The following is a 6,365-nucleotide window of genomic DNA, read 5'->3' on the forward strand; positions in this document are numbered from 1 at the left end:
TTAAATATACTCTTTCTACTTAATATATATATTTTGCTTTTTGCCTCTTCTAGGTGTATTCTTTACTACTAGGATTTTCTCTACTTTATATTTATAGCTTTCTTTGCCTTAAAGAGTCTTATCTGCCTTAATTAATACTAGTAGCAGGCAGAAGTCCTAGAGCACTTAGCTAGGCAGTAGGTTAGATACTACTTGCTTAATAAGGTCTATATAGAACACTAAGTATATACTATATAGAACGTTTAATTTTACTATTAATAAAGATAGCACTTTAATTACTATATACTTTACAATAACTTAATTAAGTTTTCTGCTAGGGCAATTTGTCTTAATATTATAAAGGTTTAACTATACTAAATCCTCTACCTAGAACCTTTCAGCTAAGCGTTGCTATCTATTAGCAGCCTTCTATTGCTACTGCTAGTTGTAGGTAATTACAGCTTGCGCTAAGTTAGTACTCTTCTTTAAGTGCTAAAGAAATGCTACTGCCTGCCCTTATAGTATTATTCTAAAATGCTTAGTTATTTCTATAAGAATAACTAGGCTTAGGTTATACTTATATATAGCTTTATTTGCGCTTATACTAGTAACTATTAAATTGTAGTTATTTAGAGCTAACTAGCATGCTATAAAGTAATCTGCCTAGTTAACCTGCTTAAAGCAGACAACTACTTAGAGAATTGCCTGCACCTCTTAGTTAACTTATTTTATACCTCTATCTATCTAGGAGTAGTAAGAGGTTAAGTGTAGCTATTTAATACTAACTAGGCAGCAGAGAGTTATCTAGAATTTACTTAACTAGTCTAATTCTCTATTTATAATAATTTATAATAGAAACCTATAGAAATACTACTAGTAAGTCTTAAAATGTTCTATATATTCTTCTGCGCTTATTATAGTTATTGCCTTAAGCTAAATGTATTTAGATAGGCAGTCTATAATAACTATAAAGTACTATATATTCTTCTTTTCCTTAGTAGGCAGGTTTATTATAAAGTTAATAGAGATCTAGGTTTAATACTAATTAGCAATAGAAAGAGGTTGTAGTAGTCCCTAATAGAGCTATTAGCTCTTATAGCTACTATAATAGTAGTAGTTATATATAAACTATATAATATTCTTTATTATTCTATCTTAATAAAAGTCTCTATATAGAATATTAAATATAGTATTGCATTCTAAGTAGCTAGATAGCAGCAATTTATATATACATTAGGTTAAGGCTGTTATTAAAAGTTCTTACTTTAGCACTTATAACTAACCTTAATACTATAGTTTTCTATATATACTTATTATGCAGTTAGATATTTATTTCTATATATCTACCTCTAGGGGAAACTTTCTTATGCTATCTTATACTGCTTTAATGTAATGCTAGAAGGTAGCATTCTAAGCTATCTCTATTTCCTAGAGACCTTAGAGCTACTTGTCTTAAAATATATTATACTAATTAGGTTCTAGCTTAGAGTTAGTATAGAGAGCTGCCTTTATAGTATTTACTAGGCACAATAATATGCCTACTGCTCTTAATAGTTATATAATACGCTTAAAACGTAGAGGTAGTAAATTCTTATTCTAGTTCTACTACAATAAAGTATTAAGCCTTACTGCCTATAGACCTAGGCAGTATTATAGAAAGAAATTAAATAATAATAGTATTTCTACCTATTAAGCCTGCTATTTTAACATCTCTCTTAGCGCTATAAAATACTCTAAGTTTTTGTAATTTATAAGTATTATAAATAGCCTAGCTATACTCTAGAGCTCTACTAACTATATCTTTAAATAAGCAACTATAGCTAGTAATTCCTTATTATAAATTATATAGTTACATTTTACTGCCTAGAGTTATATAGAGTAGTAAGCTACTAGGTAGAGAATACTATAGGTATACTAAGACAAGCAGCTACTAATAGCATCTTCTAAGCAGTCTGTTTCTACTACTATATTCTTATTAAAATCCTACTAGCAGAGCACTAAGTATATTATAAAGGCAGTCTTTAGCTTTTAGAAGGCTTTATTCTTCTAGGAAGTTTAATAAAAAAGAACTCCTTTCTTTATTAACTTTAGCAGCAGTTTAACTAGCTAGGAGAACTCTAGGATAAACTTGCAATAGAAGTTTGCAAAGCCTATAAATCTACAAATGCCTTAGACCTATATTAAAAGCTCCTAGTCGCAGATTGCAGCTACCTTCTCTAGGTTAAATTGCACCTCCTTTTTTATATATACTATAAACCTAAGGTACTTTACCTTAGTTACTATAAATATATATTTCTTTATATTAAGGTTTAACTCTACTATTCTAAGCTATATTAAAATTTCATAGACTTTTTGCTAATAATTCTTTCTTAAACTACTAAAGTATATTAGTATATTATCTAGATAAGTAGTAATAAAGTTGCCTAGCGCTAAGCTTAAAGCGCTATTAATATATTGCTAAAATATAGCTAGTGCTCTAGCTAGCTTAAATAAGTATATAAGCTACTTAAACAGCCTAAACTATATCTAGAATGCTATAAAGTGTTTCTATCCCTCTGCGATTTATATTCTATAGAAGGCTATATATATATCTAACTTTATAAACTACCTAGCCTCTACTAGGGACTAAAGCATCTTCTTTACTAGTAGCAGAGAGTAGTAATCTTATTCTATTACTTTATTTAGCGCTCTATAGTTAATGTAGAATTACTAACCTCCCCCTAGTTTCTTTGCTAGCAGCACTAGAGCTGCAGCTAGTAAGGCGCTTACTTATATTTATTCTTAATCTATAAAGTCTATAATTTGCTTATAGATTTCTAGTAAGTACTTATAAGGCATATTATATAGAGAGGCCTAGAGGAGCTTTAAGAGCATACTATCTGCCTCTTTCCTTAACTAGATGTAATAATTAGAGGAGCCTCTATAGAGAGGTAGTATAATAGCTGCTTTTTTGTTAAAAAAGTCCTTAAAGTCCTAGACCTTATTTAGTAGTAGCAGCAGCTTAGTTTCTATCTTAGTGTTAAATATAGCTTAAACTTATAGTATTAATGTTAACTTACGCAAGCTTATTACTGCAAACTAGTAGTTCTATATTATCTTATAGGCTTATTAGACAAGACCCTAGTATATTAATTCTAGTTTAGCAACTAATAGAGAAGTAGGTTAGCATTAGTCTATCCTCTTTACTACTAGTCCTCCTACTAAATTAATTACTAGCTTCTATACAGCTATATATATATCTACTTTATAGCGCTTTATTTACAGAAGCCTTAGTATTACGTCCTTAGTAAGCTCTAGCACTATATAGGCAGTAACTAGAAATTCCTAGCTGTCTACGTCTGCCTAGAATCTCACTAAGTATAATATAAATAAGTATAACTTATGCTATTAATAACTGCCTTACTTAGTCTTAACTATAGTATAAATCTAGCGCGCCTCCTCTAGCAGTATTTGCTGCAGTCTATACTGCTGTATATACTTTTTGCTTATAACTATATAATAATTACAGCCTATATCTACTTAGGTATTATTAATAAACTTAAGTTTATTAACTAGAGAATAAAGATAAGAAAAAGCATTATATTTATTTCTAAATTAGTTTTATTTAACCTCTATATCTAGTCTATCTATGCAGTAAGTATATTAGTTATTATATAGCGCTATACTTCTAATAAGAGTCTTATTATAAAAGCTTATTGTTTTCTAACTTAGCCTTAGTAGTACTATCCTTTAATAAGTCCTCTATTATTACAACTTGTCTTATAGCAGCTAGTTAGAGCTATTTTAGTATATATAAAGTGCACTCTTAGATATAATGTTTACTTAAGCTATAATATAAATATTGCCCTACTTCCTGTCTTTTAGCTAAAACAGCCTTTATTACTTATTAAGCTCTTTGCCTCTAGCTCCCTGCAAGATCCTAGAGCGCACTCTATTAAGTGTAGGCTCCTCTGCCTCCTTGCCTCTAGTCTGCATTAACTTTATTAATGCTTATTATTAGTATGTCTTTATTCTAGAGCTAACTACTTACTAAGAGAGTTTAGTTTCTGCTATATTAATTATAGAGCTTCTTCTCTAAGTAGTACAACTTAAAGTCTACAGCAAAGTATTATAGCTTTATAATTACTAGTTAGTATAAAGTATAGAAGATATTTTAGCTAAGAATTACCTTATATATTTCTTTGCTTAAGGCTTATTAGAGCTTTACTAGCTTAACTATATTAGTCTAGTCTATGCCTTCTACTAGTACTATTTTGTTCTTAAACTAAATAAAGAAGTCTATAAACATTTTATTTAGGCATTACTATATTTAGTCTAATTTAGTAAGAGCTGTTTCTTATTAATAGAGGTTAAAGTATATAGTAGCTAGGTAGTTAAGAAATATAGTTAGGTTGTAGTCTATAGATGCTCTAACTTTATAGTAGAAGGCAACTTGTTTCTAGACCTTTATAGAGAGGTTCTAGAAGACTAGATTCTACTAGTTGCAAGCACTGCTAATAAATACCTTATTAGCCTCTAATTTATATAATATAAGGCTTTACTATACAGCAAATATAGACTTATCTCCCTTAAAGGGGGGCTTTATTTTAATTAGCTTCTGTTTTAGCTTATATAGCAGCATTAGTTATACACTTAGATAAAGAGAGTGCAAGGGATTATCTAGCGTAGTAAGTGCTAATCTAGAGAATGCAATATACTGCTGTATTAGTTTGTAAATTAGTTATACCTAGTTATTAATAGTTTCCTAGAGAGTAGCTACCTTAGCCTAAGTGCTTAGTAGTATTATATTGCTAGCTAATAGTAAGTTACTCTCTATAGAGTTGAAAAAGTATTTATCTATTATAGTAAAATAAAGTTTATAGTATATTAAGAACTAGCCTTACAGGCTACTATATATAAGCATTACTAGTATTAACTATAAACTTAAGGAGAGAAAAGAGGGAAAGAAGAAGCTCTCTGTCCCCCCTTTTCTGCCTATTATACGTAGGTCTAATGTGCATCTAAAGCGTATCCAATAAGGCACTAATATAGTGCCTTATACCCACTCAAGCCTACAGCTTGAGTCCATTACAATATAAGTAATTAAAGATTATATCTTTTTCTAATATTAAACTAAACTAAGCTTAAATAATTTTATATTTCTAAGAATTTTGTAATTACTTACAATTAGCATTTAATAAAAAGTAATTTATACTTATTTATTACTATTAAGTAACTTAATAGTTATAAAAGTAAATTGCTATTTAATATATATTATTATTAATAAAGTATTAAATTTACTAGTTTTTTAGTATATATTTTATATAGATCTAAGGATAAATACTTACTTAATAGCTTTCTCTTTTCTTCTTTAGTTATTTATAAAAAATAGTAATTCTTAATAAGCCTAAAGAGAAAAGCATTATTTATTTCTTCTAAATAATAGCTTAAAGATAATTAGTATTAGCTAAGCTTTTATATATATTTAATAAGTATTTCTCTTTATATTCTTTAATAAATTTAATAAGCTTCTTTAATTTTAAAAATATATTTATTATATATTAGCTAAGAATTTACTTTAAATTAATTTTAAATTAAGCTTAATAACTTACTAAGACTTATATAAAGTTTACTTATTCTTTTAATAACTCTTATAATGCCTTATAGTATAGAAGGTAGCACTTTAGATAGAGGTAGCAGTAGGTATTTATACTCTCTATATAAAGATATTATAATTTAAGGCATAGTTTTAGTTAATATAGAAATAATAAAGTTAAAAATAACTTTATAGTAAAGAGAAACTAATTTTACTGTTTAATTTAAGTAATTATAATTTAGTAATATTTTAGTTTACTTATTAAATACTAAAGTAATAGTAGTTATAACTTACTATATATTATTTTTCTTTAAAAATTATTTATAAAAAAAGAATACTCTTTACTATATCTTAAAGTATTATTACTATTAATAATACTATAAATTTAATTATAGTAATTAATAAATTCTAGATTTACTATACTATAAAAGTAGTTATTATATTAATTAACTATATATAATTATTAATTAATATAGTATATATAGATTCACTAAAGTTAAGTAATATATTTATAGTATAACTCTTCTGCTATTAGTTAACAATTATTTTGAAATAGTTTACAAGAGGTTTTTTAGCTAAAGTTATTGCCTTAGTAGAAAAGCTTTTTTTAATACTATATTAAATGCTTTTCTAAGGCTATTTAATATCTTCTTTTTTTAATGCTTTTATTAAAATAATATATTTAATACTATTTATTAAAGTGTATAGTATTTTAAGAATAAAAGCAGTAGAGAAGACTTAATAAACGCTTAATATATTAGTTAGAATTTAAATTTAGTTATTTAATAAGGAATTTACTAATAGTAATAAA

This window comes from Metarhizium album (genome assembly GCF_000804445.1).
Source record: "Metarhizium album ARSEF 1941 chromosome Unknown scaffold_1, whole genome shotgun sequence".
Classification (NCBI taxonomy): Eukaryota; Fungi; Ascomycota; class Sordariomycetes; order Hypocreales; family Clavicipitaceae; genus Metarhizium; species Metarhizium album.